This window comes from Onthophagus taurus, chromosome 3 (assembly GCF_036711975.1).
Source record: "Onthophagus taurus isolate NC chromosome 3, IU_Otau_3.0, whole genome shotgun sequence".
NCBI classification, from domain to species: Eukaryota; Metazoa; Arthropoda; class Insecta; order Coleoptera; family Scarabaeidae; genus Onthophagus; species Onthophagus taurus.
Window position 1 is genome coordinate 18585817 of NC_091968.1, and position 16571 is coordinate 18602387.

At 36.0% G+C, this 16571-nt stretch overlaps 2 long non-coding RNA genes across 2 annotated transcripts; both read right to left on the reverse strand.

The window, feature by feature from the left end:
• Positions 1-7498: 7498 nt before the first annotated feature.
• LOC139429427 (uncharacterized) lies at positions 7499-8288 on the reverse strand. The gene is made up of 2 exons (XR_011640074.1): positions 8045-8288; positions 7499-7804 (listed from the first exon to the last, which is right to left on the reverse strand). It is a non-coding gene; the product is annotated as an uncharacterized lncRNA (long non-coding RNA).
• Positions 8289-13263: 4975 nt separating this feature from the next.
• LOC139429247 (uncharacterized) lies at positions 13264-13738 on the reverse strand. Its single transcript, XR_011639912.1, has 3 exons — positions 13612-13738; positions 13394-13549; positions 13264-13333 (listed from the first exon to the last, which is right to left on the reverse strand). It is a non-coding gene; the product is annotated as an uncharacterized lncRNA (long non-coding RNA).
• Between the last annotated feature and the right edge of the window lie 2833 nt (positions 13739-16571).

Consider the following 16571-nt stretch of genomic DNA (forward strand, 5'->3'; position numbering starts at 1 on the left):
GGGGGCAACAACCATCGACTACCTGGGTCACCGGATTACACCAGGAGGAGTGGAGCCCTTACCGAACCACGTCAACTCCCTCTGCGACGCATCGAGACAGTCCAACAAGAAGCAGCTGCGATCCTTCTTGGGACTGTGTAACTGGCTACGCGGGTTTATTCCACGCTGCGCCGAAGTGTTAACCCCGCTGACAGATCTCTTGCGGGGCCAGAAACAGTTTAAGTGGACAGCTGAAGCCGAGAACGCCTTTCTCGAGATTAAACAGCTACTGAGCCGCCCACTGCAACTTAGACGCCCGGACTTCACTCAACCTTTCGTGCTACAGACCGATGCCAGCGGGAAGGGAATTGCCGCGGTCCTCTACCAAGAACCGGGAAGGAAGATCATCGCATTTGCCAGCACCAAGTTGTCTCCCACTGAGCAGCGCTACCATGCTAACGAACAGGAATGCTTGGCAGTCGTCTGGGCGATGCGATTTTTCCGACCGTACCTGGAGGACAGAAGATTCACCCTGCGCACCGACAGTAGAGCATTGTTATGGCTTGATACCATAAAGGACCGGAACGCCAAGTTAACCCGGTGGGCGCTCCTTCTTCAGGAATATAAATTTGACGTACAACACTTCCCGGGGGAACAGAACGAACTCCCGGACTTTCTCTCGCGCCAACCCGGGCATGAGCCAACGACCCCTGCGGGTCACACAGCTGACGTCGACCGGATGTTTCTTCCACCATCCGCCGAACAAGAACCAAAAAACGTCCGACCCCACATCGCATGTGTCGAATTCCCTGGGCTAGCAGACGACTTAAAAGACAGTCAACGACGAAATCCCCACAGCCAAAATCTGATTCGTACCCTGGACGGAATCAACGAGGCGGGTCCCGCAAACCCGGCGGAAGCTAGAGTCGCCGCCCAGTATTTAGTGCATGATGGGCTTTTGTGGAGACGACATCCCGATGGTAACCGATTGATCGTGCCACAGGACATGCACGACCAGGTGTTGCACGCCTACCATGACGCGTCCACCGCAGGCCATCCCGGAGCTGAGGAAACCACGAGGGTCATCCTGAGGAAATACTGGTGGCTCGGCGTAGAGGAAGACATGGCCAGACACGTCCGGGATTGCTGGGCCTGCTCATCGCTCAAGCGGGGACCCCTACAGGAACGGGCTCCATTACGACCACGAGCGCCCACACAACCATGGGAAGTTTTGGCAGTAGACCTCATGGGCCCATACGTGAAAACACGAGATAACAACAGGTTTGTGTTCGTTGTCACCGACCTGTTCAGTCGATGGGTGGAGGCGTTTCCGGCCGCTACCAGCAGCGCTCCGAAAATCGTAAATATCCTGGAGAGTGAGGTGTTTCCCCGGTATGGTTATCCAAGGGCCATTTTATCCGACAACGGGCCTCAGTTTACCAGCGCCAACTGGGACTCCGCGCTGAGACGTTGGGGGTGCCATCACTGGACGACGCCGATATACCACCCTCAGGCCAATCCTGCGGAGAGGAGGATTCAAGAAATAAAGAAATGCATACGGATCCAACTCCAGGGCATAAATCCAACGACCTGGGATCGACACATCAATCAGGCTCTATTCAACGTTCGGTCACGGCGCAACGCGGCGACAAGAGAAACCCCCGCCGCCCTGCTGTTGGGATACGAGTTACCGCGACCTGGGGAATGGTTTCTTGAGGGCCCCCAAGATGGTCAACAGCCAGCGGCAGGACGGGCCGAGAGAAGAAGACGAGCGCACAGGAACGAGCACCGATACCGCCAGCGATACGCTGGGGCTGTACCACCACCCAGGCGGTTCCTGCCAAGGCAGCTCGTAATGGAGCGGGCTCATGTAGCGACGCCGTTTGATCCTCGTTGGATAGGACCCCACATGGTTATAGAGGAGGCCGGACCAACAACGTACTGGATCCGCAGACACCAGACTGCAGAGCCCAGCAAAGTCTACATCAACGACCTACGTCTGGCTCCTCCACCACATCGACACCCACCTGCGCAGCCCGAACCAGCGCCTTGAGGGAGGGGGTGTCACCAAGTACGAATTGAGCGCCGTTCGATCTGCTTGGCCATTGGTCGTCAACCCTACCTACGGATCGGACGGTCGCCAACCAACCACAACGCCCGGTTGATAGGGTTTTACCCAAGGGCGCCTATATAAGGCGGCCGGGTTTCCATCAGCGGTCAATTCCAACCGAACTCCGAAGCGACAACAACAGCGACAACAAGCCAGCACTTCAACCGCCAATTCGAAGACGACCCCTTTCGTCTTAAAAAAACCTTTGAGGGTTTTTTTTTAGTACATATTTTGTAAATAAATTATTTCGTTTTATTCAACAACTGTTGTTTCTTCTTCGGCGCAATCCATCCCCCGTAACAATAGTACGTACACACCTGGTAGTTTCCGTTGTTTCATTAATTCGAATTTGTTTACAAAATTGAAGCACTTTGAACACTGCAATATTTTACTAACAAACACGAGTAGCACTGAACCAAAAATAGTACTTGTTCGCCTATTTACTCACTTAAATATATCCATAGTAACTAAAAGCATAGACAGACGGCAACGTTATCCGGATTAATGGCGCAGTTGATCTGATCAAAATTGTGCCGCGAAGTTGTCGGTTCGAGTCGCACTGCCAGTAGAATTTTAATTCATTTTTTTTTAGTCATTCAAGTATAACTTCTATATTTTTTCCTCCGTCATCAACAACACTCACCCGAAATCCGCAACAATAATATATTAAACCAATATTCAAGAATCTAGGTGATATTAATAGTAGTAAATGGGTCATTCTCAAAAATCGTGTAATTAGTTTTCTAGGTTATATATTTATCGAAGAAAACATATTAGTATAACAAAAGTTTTGTACTTTGAGAATATAATTAAATAATGAAAATAATGTTAAGTTTAGAGGTAACGGAGTTGAGAAGTGGTAACGGAGTTGACAAATAATAATTTAATTCCAAGTTTTGTTCCTAACATCTCAACTTATTGCGTACTAAACTCCATGGCATATCATCATCCAATGATGATGAATCTGTATATACAACGCTATAACGTAGAGCTGTTCTATACTCCTTAGATCCTAGTTATAGTGTGAGCAAAGCTGGCCGGGTTCACAACACAGACATGTCAGTTCTCTGAAAGTAAGTCTATTCCTTAGTTTATTGATCCAGGCTACTTTCATCGTACCTTTAAACGTAGGAATATTTTCTGGGATCAGTTCGTCGATCATGGGATTAGGGATTAGTTTTTCATCGATACGAAAGATCTTGATCCCTTTTATTGAGTTTTGTAAGACTTTTACTAAAGTATCGTAATCTGGTGTGGATACTTTTAATATACAACTAAGGTATGAAAAGTGTGGTAAGGTTGCTTGACAGACTTTACCACACCGCAGTTATATCTAAGATATCTGATGCTTTAAAGAGCCAAAGTGTGCAGATTGTACTTTTTCAGTATATTTACAGAAGTAATTTTTAGAAAAATCCATATGGATCAAGATTTTATCAACAGACAAATTCTTTTTCACTACATTTATACACCGATACTGATGGGATATAGTCCTGAGGTGCAACATATATGTATCTCGGAATAGATTGTATCAATTCTGTAACTACTTGGTGTTTTTCTAGCTGCCTTTTTTGCTTGGTAAGTTTCTTACTATGTTCCCTCCATTCTTCCCTTTTACGTCTTTTATCTGGATCTGTTAACATTGATATCTTTTTTATTTTATCGTAATTAACTCTGCGATGATACCGCTCTCTTTCCTTCAATTTAGCAATTTCATAAGCCTCAGGATTATTTTTTCGTTGCGCTCTCAGTTTTCTCAAAGCATCCCTCTTATTTTAATTGCATATTTTCTTTTACTTTGATGTTGTAACCGCAGCCTCACTTAAGACCTTACCTCTAGTTTTCACATTTTGGAACAAAAGAATACATAAAACGTAAAATCGAAATTATACTCAAAATTAGATCTCGTCTAAAGCAAGAGAAACATGGTGCATATATAATGTAATTACAGTAAGAAATCACTTAAACTTTACCTTTCACGACAGGTAACGGAGTTGAGAAACCGAATAGCCAGAAAATATTTGTAGAAATCAATCAAAATCTTGAATATATTCACCGTGTCAATTTTATATTTTTTAACAGTTATAGTGTCATACTAATATTAACTTCCCTATGCAGTGTTAACAATGAGCCGGGTAACCATGGCGACACGAATATTTATATTAGAAGATGTGGTAACGGAGTTGAGATTAAAACGAGGGATACAACATTTTCGAGATTAATTTAAAACCAAAATGTATAAGAAATTGCAAACCATCTTCAAATCGATTTGTTAATTACCCCATATAAAAAAGACAGTAATAAAATGATATAATACTATTTTATTTCCGATTTAGAAATAGTTTTAGTTGCAATTTTACCAGAGGGACACCTGAATATTTAATGAAGTGCGAACCAACTTTTAAAAATTTTTGAATTTTGTGTACATAAAATATTTGTTACTTTAATGTAACTTAATGAAGTAATACTAATGAGTCTCACCATATAGCTTTTTGCTCGAATGAATGTACTTATCTCAGTATATAAGATTTGATATTAGAGGGACATTTTTTTAGCCCTTCTGAGAACGACCCAAATAGGCGTTAGGCTCGTGAAATGAATTATTGGTGTGCTTTGGTCGTTAATGTATGGTGTGAAATTATTGGCGACAAAGTGTTACATCACAAATTTTGACTTCAACCTCGTTTTTTCCCAATTTCGATTATTAACATATACCTTGCGAGGCATCGTTTTAAATAGAAGATTTTGAGCTTTTATTTAAGATATAAATCATTTCTTCATTACTAGAAATAGAGCGGAAGTGATTTTTTAAAATTGATATAATCGAAACGTTTCCTATGGCAAGTTTTTGCTTCAACCTCGTTTCCTCCTAATGTCGATTATTAACATATACCTTGCAATACATTGTTTCTAGAGGAGATTTTGAACTTTAATTTAAGATATAAATCATTTCTTCGTTGCTAGAAATAGACCGAAAGTGATGTTTTTTAAAATTGCATAATCGAAACGTTTTCTATCGCAAGTTTTTACTTAATAATAATAATGCCTTTATTTCCCACCTGTAATAATATACAACAACATAATATATCACACTTTCACTAGACGAACTAATACTAAACAAGTGGGAAATCCCAAGGTGCAGTTCAACCGCTGAATGCCACTGACATGCAGCGGTTGCTCTTCCACTGAAACCTTGAAATCCAAAATTAAATTAATTCGAAATTAAATCAACAAAGCAAAAAAAAACAGAACAAAAATGTCCTCGTCCTACTCTTGCATTGACTGTGGGTTCACATGTGCATGGATCGATTGAATAAAAAACAGATTAGTAAGTAAACAACAAAAAAAAAACAAAAGAAGTAATATTAGTCCTGCGACAGAAACGTTGTAGAGAAAACATGCTTTCTGAATGCCGGGATGGACAGTGATCTCGTCCAAGGTGGAATGCGGTTATAGACTTTCGATATATTGTAACTATATGACCGTTCAAAAAGCGCAGTCCGATGCTGCGGCATGGTAAGCAAACCCCGATTGCGGATATTAATATTATGAACATCCGTTCGAAAAGTTAATTTTTTGTAAAGATAGGGTGGCGTCTTATTCAGAACCACTTTGTGGAACAAGGAGGCTGCATGATACTGGCGTCTATTGGCCATATTAAGCCATCCGAGGTCAGCAAGTTTGTGAGAAATATGTTGGTGTCTACGAATCCCAAATATCAAGCGCATACAATTATTTTGGGCCATTTGAATTCGCCTGGCATCCCGCCCATCAACACACGGATCGTAGACTACATCGGCATAATCGAAATGAGACAACACTACTATCCGTGCAAAAAGTCAAGGCCCCTCACTTTAGAGATCGATATCCTTTGCAACCGATCGATGAAAAAAATTGCGACAAAGTTTGTTGTAATCACTGAACATTTCTACGTAACATAAGTTAATTTGAAAATTTTCGGATCAGCGGTTTTCTTTTTATCGCGAGTTAAGTGAAAAAAGTACCGGTTTTTTGACGGTACCGGCAACTGTGTCAACTTTGCGATTTTTTTTCTCGAAAACTATCGTACGAAATTGAAATTTGGACAGGTGGTAGTCTGATGTGTTCTTAATGAGTGGCATATTTTATTTTTTCCATATTCCAAATAGTTTCGCGGAAAATCGCGGTTTAGTAGGATGCGGTTATTTCGAAAACGACCTGGCGGATTTCAACGTGGTTTTTACCAAAATATGTCAAATCATGTCGGTTGTTGGATTCCGTTATCAGTTCTTCAAAATTAGGGCTTCCTAATTTTTTAAGGGCGATTTAATGGAATTACAAATTAAAGAGAAACAGAAATAAGCCATGCGGGGAAAGGTGGGGTTTCGGCCAATCGGAACAGAGTTGAAGAGATGGTGCTGGCGCTATTATTATTGCTCTGTATGCTTTCTTGCGCTTCAGACGGGATGTGGCGTCATTATCAATTTTTATTATAATAATAACACTAGTCTACAAAAAAAAAATCATAAAATGTACATCTGACGCCACTGTATTTTTCTTATGTAGTTTGGTCCCCTAAACTCAAAAATCACATTTAAAATTTTTTCTATGGATACGTTTTGGAGCTATGAATTTTTTTTTTTTTTAGAGGTACTTTGACTATTTGCAGCATATCTCGAGTTAGAGATGACCGATCTGGTGGTGCTATTCATCAAACTAAAGAGTATTGTATAGCCAATAAATGGTATTAATGCTTATTCCAATCGGTTCGGTAGTTTTAAAACAATGGCCCATAATATGTGAAAAAAAGGATTTTTTTAGACAAAATGTGAACCAAAAATTCATTCAATATCCGTGTAGAGTCGCAGAAAAATTCTTTTTTACCTTCTACGTAAAGGTTGCTCTTTTTAGAAGACAATAAGGTACGCAGGATGAGAATCGGTGGAGAAATTACCAAAAATTATGATCTTCTATATGTGAGAGCACAGCTTTTTCTTGTACAAAAAATTCCGCGCAACTAGACCGTTAGAAATTTTTAGGTTTCATGTTCATACGTTTCTGAGATTTTACGTGTAGGAGCTATTCATCCCAATCTTTCGATTTAAAATAATTTCAAGATGGCTGCCACATCTAGTGTACCGGAAGTAGCCTACAACTTCGTTATTTTAAACGGAATGCTGCAATTTTCATTGGATATTTGAATTGAAAAACGGTTTTTTTAATCAAAAATAACAATACAAAATTCACACGCAAAAAGAGAAACGCAAAAATTTCGTCTTATTTTTTACATACAGTTTGTACTATTACAATAGGAGGACAGTATTTACGACCAAAGCCTATAGAGAAATATCGAAATTATAATCATTTGTGAGTCAAAGTGCCAACATCCAGCTTTTCCTGTTTCTGTAATTTTTTTCAAAAAGCACGAAATACAGTTCTTCATTCAGTTTATTTTGATTGTAACACTTAGGTATTTATAAAATAGTATGCACAAGTCTTAGAAATAAGTTTGCCCCCCGCTTTGCCTTCTGTTTCTTTGAGAATCCGTCTCTCTTATGAGGAACCAGATATAGTCTCCCATCATTCTTTCATCCCAAATTCCCTGATAACGCCGCTCAATGTTCTTCATTTGTTGGTGGAATCTTTCGCCATGTTCGTCACTTACGTCACCAAGATTCTCCGGGAAGAAATTTAAGTGTGAGTGTAAAAAATGAATTTTTAGAGACATATTTACACCTGTTGGAAAAAATTAAAATAAAATTAACCGTATAACTGAAAATAATGAAATAACGTGTATTTGTAAACTGCCTGCATCCCCATAGCTTTTGAAATGTACATCGAAATTAAATTCAGAATAAAAAACGTGTCATTCCTTCATTGTTTTTTTATTCTGAATCAAAATGTCTCTTAACTCGGAACCTGCAGGGATGCCGGTACTTTACGGATACCCGGAATAATAATAATAATAATCTATACCCATTTTTGCATAATTCTGAAGCAAATTTTCAACAATTGTCTCGTAATTCGGGCTTTTATTGTTTCCAAGAAAATCAGAAACAATTAACTGAAACGAATTCCAGGCTGCAGCTTCAACGGATGATAAATAAGTTTGAAATTTGTCATCTTTTAAAAGTTTTTTTATTTGTGGACCGTTGAAAACACCTTCCTTGATTTTTGCGAATGAAAGATTTTCAAATAAGGTTCTTAAATAAGTAAACGCTTGGCCTTCTATATCCAGCGCTTTCACAAAATTCTTGAAGAGTCCAAGTTTAATATGTAATGGCGGTAGAAGGATGTTTTCTTTTTTAATAAGAAGCAAGTATTTAATGTTGCCCTCGCCGAGGGTGTGGCTTTTTCTTTCAGGCCATTGCTTCCTCTTATAATGGTGTTCCCTTGCGCGGCTGTCCCAAAGACAAAGGAAACAACAATATTTCGTGTAGCCGCTTTGTAAACCACATAACATACCTGTGACTTTTAAATCGGCACAAACTTTCCAGTAATGGTCTTCGTAATTAAGAGATTTTAATAGTTTAACCATTGTTTCGTACGATTCTTTGGTATTTACAGCATGCGCGATCGGAATTGATGGTTTTTCATTTCCATTATGCAAGAGAACTGCTTTCAAACTACTTTTATTGCTATCAATAAATAACCGCCACTCGTGTGTATTATAAGGCTGGCCAAGCTCCTCGAACAAACCGGGAATGTCTTTGCAAAAGCATATGTTATCAGTTGACGTATAATACTTTGTGTAAGGCCTGTCACGGTCTCTGTAATATGTTACTTTAACACTCGTATCCAAAAAGTGATATTGCTTCATACGAGATGCATGTAATTCTGCTTTCTCCTTTGAAAGCTCCAAGTCTCTTACCCAATCATTCAGTTCTTCCTGTGTTAGAAGATGCTGTTCATGCTGTCCTTGACATTCAGTTAAATCACTTCGGAAATCTGACGTATCAGTACTTGAGGACTGAGATATAACGGAAGTTTGGGACTGAGATAAATCAGGGCAGTTGGGGATGGGAAGTGTATCTGAATGCGGAACTGGAAACGTGACAGATGGTACATTTGGATAAACCCATCGCATATTTTTCCCAATTCCGGTTTGTTTACTTAGGCAAAAGTAGCAGTCGGTTGTATGACAAAGTGGTTCTTTCCAAATCATTGGTACGCCAAATTTCATGTACCGCCTAACGTTAAAAAAAGTTATAAATTGTAAAGTATTTTTAACATGAAATACATACCCTGACGCGCCGAAGGCCCATCCACTAAGATTTATATGACAATTAAGACATAAAAAACTTGGTGTCCATTGTTCTTGAAGATTCTCAGCTCGTATTCCAAAATATTGGAGATAATTTTCTTGTACCGAATTAGTAAATTTACGTATGTTTTTCTTGACGACATATTCACCACATACATAACAGAAATTAAGGGGGTCGTTTTCACACTCAAAAATTCGTTGTCTTTTACTCATTTTATAATCAAGCATGCAATTAAACTATATTATACGATACAATTTGTGAACAACTGTTTAACGCTGAATATGGAACTCGAATGAATAACTTTAGCAATCTTAGTCTCCACGAAACCTTCCCTTACGGTACAGTGGGGGTTTTTATGATGCTCACTTTTTTCTTACCATTCCGGGAAAAAACCTTTTCATTTGTCCACGAGAAACGTATTTATTTTAATATTGTTCAAGTAGGTAAAAAAAGATGGGACAAACCTGTGTGCGAAGAACCTTTGTTCTAAAACCGATAGTTTTCCAAGAATAATAAAATGCACTGGTACCTCAAATATCCTTTTTCAAGTAAACTTAATTCACTGAGTAAAACGGCAATATACGTTAGGAATACCGAAAAATATAGAAACAGGAAAAACCTGAGCATCTTCCTTTTGTAAAAGTACAAACCTTATGTAAAAAATAAGACGGAATTTTTTAAGTTGAACTGTTTAAGTGAATTTTGTATTGTGATTTTTGATTAAAAAAACCGTTTTTCAATTCAAATATCCAATAAAAATTGCAGTATTCCGTTTAAAATAACGAAGTTGTAGGCTACTTCCGGTACACTGGATGTGGCAGCCATTTTGAAATTATTTTAAATCGAAAGATTGGGATGAATAGAATAGCTCCTATACGTAAAATCTCAGAAACGTATGAAACATGAAACCTAAAAATTTCTAACGGTATACTTGCGCGGAATTTCTTGTACAAGAAAAAGCTGTGCTCTCACATATAGAAGATCATAATTTTTGGCAATTTCTCCACCGATTCTCATCCTGTGTACCTTATTGTCTTCTAAAAAGAGCAAACTTTACATAGAAAGTAAAAAAGAATTTTTCTGCGACTCTACACGGATATTGAATGAATTTTTGGTTCACATTTTGTCTAAAAAAAATTCTTTTTTCACATATTATGGGCCATTAGTTTAAAACTACCGAACCGATTGGAATAAGCATTAATACCATTTATTGGCTATACAATACTCTTTAATTTGATGAATAGCACCACCAGATCGGTCATCTCTAACTCGAGATATGTTGCAAATAGTCAAAGTACCTCTAAAAAAAAAAAAAAATTCATAGCTCCAACGTATCCATAGAAAAAATTTTAAATGTGATTTTTGAGTTTAGGGGACCAAACTACATAAGAAAAATACAGTGGCGTCAGATGTACATTTTATGATTTTTTTTTGTAGACTAGTGTTATTATTATAATAAAAATTGATAATGACGCCACATCCCGTCTGAAGCGCAAGAAAGCATACAGAGCAATAATAATAGCGCCAGCACCATCTCTTCAACTCTGTTCCGATTGGCCGGAACCCCACCTTTCCCCGCATGGCTTATTTCTGTTTCTCTTTAATTTGTAATTCCATTAAATCGCCCTTAAAAAATTAGGAAGCCCTAATTTTGAAGAACTGATAACGGAATCCGACAACCGACATGATTTGACATATTTTGGTAAAAACCACGTTGAAATCCGCCAGGTCGTTTTCGAAATAACCGCATCCTACTAAACCGCGATTTTCCGCGAAACTATTTGGAATATGGAAAAAATAAAATATGCCACTCATTAAGAACACATCAGGCTACCACCTGTCCAAATTTCAATTTCGTACGATAGTTTTCGAGAAAAAAAATCGCAAAGTTGACACAGTTGCCGGTACCGTCAAAAAACCGGTACTTTTTTCACTTAACTCGCGATAAAAAGAAAACCGCTGATCCGAAAATTTTCAAATTAACTTATGTTACGTAGAAATGTTCAGTGATTACAACAAACTTTGTCGCAATTTTTTTCATCGATCGGTTGCAAAGATATCGATCTCTAAAGTGAGGGGCCTTGACTTTTTGCACGGATAGTAGAGTATTTAATAACTCTCCCTCACCAAATTCTCCAGATCCCCTATCAATACATCATTAGCCGCTGCAGCCTCCGACGCCTCCGACACAAGAAAATCAATGTAGATCTGTGTATCATCAGCGAAACAATGCATTTTACAGTTCCTCGCCGAGGAATGCAAGTTAAACGTGTAAATAATAAATAATAGTGGCCCCAATATGGATCCCTGAGGAACTCCACAAGGAACCGGAAGGGAATCCGAGTATTCGTTGCCCAACCGAACCAACTGACGGCGACCAAACAGGTAACTCCTCAAAAGATCCACAGAACAATTTTCGAAACCAATATGACCCAAAATGGACAGCAGTAACTCGTGATTAATAGTGTCAAAAGCTTTACCGTAGTCAAGCAAAACCAATGCACACACTTCAACCTCATTTTCTCCTAAATTGGATTATTAACATATACCTTGCGATGCATTGTTTTAATGAGAAGATTTTGAGTTTTTATTTACGGTATAAATCATTTCTTCATTGCTAGAAATAGACCGGAAGTGATTTTTTAAAATTGATATTATTGAAACGTTTTCTATCGCAAGTTTTTACTTCAACCTCGTTTTCTCCTAATTTCGATTATTAACTTATACCTTGCGATACATCGTTTTAAAGAGGAGATTTAGAGCTTTAATTTAAGATATAAATCATTTTTTCATTGCTAGAAATAGACCGGAAGTGATTTTTTAAAATAGACATAATCGAAACGTTTTCTATCGCAAGTTTTTGCTTCACCCTCGTTTTCTCCTAATTTCGATTATTAACATATACCTTGCGATGCATCGTTTTGAAGAGCAGATTTTGAGCTTTCATTTAAAATATAAATCATTTCTTTATTGCTAGAAATAGACCGGAAGTGATTTTTTTAAAATTGACATAATTGAAACGTTTTCTATCGCAAGTTTTTGCTTCAACCTCGTTTTCTCCTAATTTCGATTATCACCATATACTTTGCGAAGTATCGTTTTAAAGAGGAGATTTTGAGCTTTAATTTGAGACATGAATTATTTCTTCATTACTCGAAATAGACCAAAAGTGATTTTTTTTAAATTGACATCGATCGAAACGTTTTCTATGACAAGTTAGGAGAAAACGAGGTTGAAGTAAAAACCTCGTTTTCTCGTAATATCGATTATTAACATATACCTCGCGATGCATCGTTTTAAAGAGGAGATTTTAAGCTTTAATTTATGATATAAGTCATTTCTTTATTGCTAGAAATAGAACGGAAGTGATTTTTTAAAATTGACATAATCGACACGTTTTCTATCGGAAGTTTTTACGTCAACCTCGTTTTCTCCTAATTTCGATTATTAACATATACCTTGCGATGCATCGTTTTAAAGCGGAGATTTTGAGTTTTAACATCAGACATAAATCATTTCTTCATTGCTAGAAGTAGACCGGAAGTAATTTTTTAAAATTGATATAATCGAAACGTTTTCTATCGCAAGTTTTTTCGTCAACCTCGTTTTCTCCTAATTTCCATTATTAACATATACAATGCGATGTATCGTTTTAAAGAGGAGATTTTGATCTTTAATTTAAGATATAAATCATTGCTATAAATAGACCGGAAGTGATTTAAAACAAAATAAAAAAAATTAATAATAGTCATTAAATTTATCGTTTAGAACAATTTATTTAAACGTTAAAATTTGTCTTCAACACATTGAAACATTTAACAACATCATTTAATGTAGCTATCTCTACGTTTTTTTCATTACATTTTATTTCAACTTTCATGATTTAATGCAACATTTAAATCTAAGTAACAAAACACAATTTAGGTGCACAAATTTTAATGTTCTACATCTGTGTAACAGTTACTATCCAATTATAAAAAACGTAGATCCTCTTAAAATCCTTAAATTAAAATTTTATTTTACAATCTTTAAATTAATCTAAATGTATTAAGTAACTCACCTTAGCTGACGCAACTTGAGATATTTGCCCAAATAAAGGTATTTCCATTACAAGTGATTTTTGACTCATTATGAGTATGATCAACAAATCTTTTCGTGTTGATACATCAGCATCGTACCAATTCATGTTGTAAATTGCTTCCGAAATACCATCGGCCTATTATTAAAAAGATTAAAAATCTTTTTATTAATAAAATAATAAGAATGAGTTATTCATACCGAAGTAGTAAATCTTTGTCCGATTGTATACCACACGAAGATCGTTAAGAAAGTGATGAAGGCCATGGAAAAGTTTAATACATCTTTTTTCTGAAAATATTAAGTTTATTAATTGGGCTAAACGATACGATAAGATTCAAACCTGCGCGAATACAGCGGTGGACATAGTTAAGCAAAGCGTAGGAAAAATTTTTACTGGGATGAGAAACCCAGTAAAGAACTCGTTAACGAATTGAAACAACCTAAAATCGTTATAATCAAACTACTGTAGTAATAAAATAATTTCTAAAATTACAATACCTGAAAATTTTTTGATGATACAAGATAATAGGTCGCAACATTATAAAGTTTCTCTTCCTATTCCCGGTGAATTTTATATTATTAATCAACTCTTTAAGATGTTCTATTCGCACAATCAATAATTCCACCGAATACCAATACAATATTAAAATAATCATAAAAATGTTCAGCGTAACATTCGTAGTATATATTTGAAAAAACATTAATAAAGTCATTACAGATCGTGTCAAATCAAAGTTAACGTAAAACTCAACCATTAAGCAATACTTCGTATTCTTAAAAATTGCGCAATTATGATCCCACATAATCAGATATGTCATATAAAACGAAGTAAAAAGTACTCCATAACGAGTAATGTTTAAGATAAGTTTCATGTTTTTCTCAACTATCTTAAATTTTTCCGGGATACCGTATTCTTTAAAACCACTTAATAAATGAATCAGCTTAAACAAACTACGTTGTTGACTCAATAATTGAACATTATAACAAAGAAGTGACGCCCCCAACACGTAATACTCCATATGAAAGAAACATTTTAAAAAATTCTCCTTGAATTCTAAGATGAATAAAATTTAATATATAACGTATTTGTTTTCAACCTTATTTTATTTACCTTTAATTTCTATGATAAACGGATAAGTTGCCCAAACCACATTAAGACTCATCAAAATGATTGGTCCGCATCCTCGAAGTCCTTTCGATGTGGGCCAAAAACTATATCCGCGAGAGTATTGTTCTAAAAGATGAAAACCGAGTGTTTTTTTCATGGTGAACTCGACCGATATGGTGCTAGAGAATCCACGGAATGCGATTGGAGATGAAGAGCGTAACATATATGTATATTAATATAATATTAGTATTAATAATTGAATCATGAGTATTGATTTACGATCACTGGAACGATTTACATCCGAAAGAATTGGATTGTGTAATCGAGATCTACTAATGTTGCGTCTAAACATTGTGTTTACAACGTTATGTCTTCATGTTAATAACAAAATTGTTGAGGTAGTATATAAATTATGATAAATATTTTGTAATCTTTATTAGAAACTTAGATACGACTATTTCATAGCGATATGTAAACAATTAATTCAGTTTTTTAGGATCCTTTTGAATGTTTTTTATGCATTTCTCTTTATTACTTTTAGTTTTTGATTATAAAGTTTTTGAATATAAGTTGTTAACTATGAGCGATGGGTTACAATCTTATGGATAATGGTTTTCAGGTTTAATAAGAACAATTTTTATTTGAAACATTTTCCTCCACCGTTTCTAATTTGCTATTTGAAATCAATCTTAATTAGTAAAAACGTCAAATTTGTGACAACTTGATCTTTTATCTTATAAGTTGGTAATTATGGACGATGGATTAAAATCATATATCGTTTTTGGGATCCGTAGCGCATTACGCACTCTATTTATTTTTATATATAATCATAATGTTATATCACCATGGGTTGTTATATCAACATAATGTATTTTCCCATGGCGATTTTGTTATAGTTATAAAATAATAAATAAACAGATAGACACACATAAAACAGTCTATCAAATACTCCATTTTAATTTTTAATATTTTATTATACGATTAATTAATATAGAGTTACAAATAAATATACTCTATAGGATCCTTTCGAATGTTTTTTTTTTAAACATTTCTTTTCATTCCTTTTAGTTTTTGATTCATCGCCTATTTTGATGTCGAAAACGTCTAATTTGGGGAATTTTCGAAAGTAAACAATATAAGTTGGTAACTATGTGCGATGGGTTAAAATCTTTTATGGATAATGGTTTTTGGGTTCAATAAGAACAATTTTTATTTGAAACATTTTCATCCATAGTTTCCAATTTGCTACTTAAAACCAATCTAAATTAGTTAAAACGTCAAATTTGTAACAACTCGATCGATTTTCTCTTTTAAGTTGGTACTTATGGACGATAGATTAAAATCGTTTCTCAATTAAGTTTTCTGAGATCCTTTCGAATGTTTTTTATGCAAACATTTCTTTTAGTTTTTGATTCATCGATTGATTTGATATCGAAAAGGTCTAATTTGGGGGATTTTCTAATATAAGCAATATAAGTTGGTAGCCATGAGCGATGGATATAAATCCTTTATATACAATGGTTTTCTAGTTTAATAAGAACAATTTTTATTCGAAACATATTCGTCTATCGTTTTTAATTTACTACTTAAAAGCCATATTGATTAGCAAAAACGTCATATTTGTGACAACTTAATTTTTTGTCTTACAAGTTGGTAATTATGGATGATCAGTTAAAATCGTTTATCGATTAAGTGTTTTGGGACCCCTTAGATTATTTTTTAAACAAACATTTTTTTTCATTCTTTTTACTTTTTGATTCATCTCCTACATTGATGTCGAGAACGCCTAAATTTTGGGATTTTTTGAATATAAGCAATATAAGTTGGTAGCTATAAGCGATCGGTTAAAATTATGGATAATAGTTTTCGGATTTAATAAAAACAATTTTTATTTGAAACATTTTCGTCCATCGTTTCTAATTTGCTATTTAAAACCAATCTTTATAAGCAAAAATGTCAAATTTGTGACAATTCGATTTTTTGACTTATAAGTTGGTAATTATGGACGATGGATTAAAATCGCTTATCGATTAAGTTTCATGGGATCCAT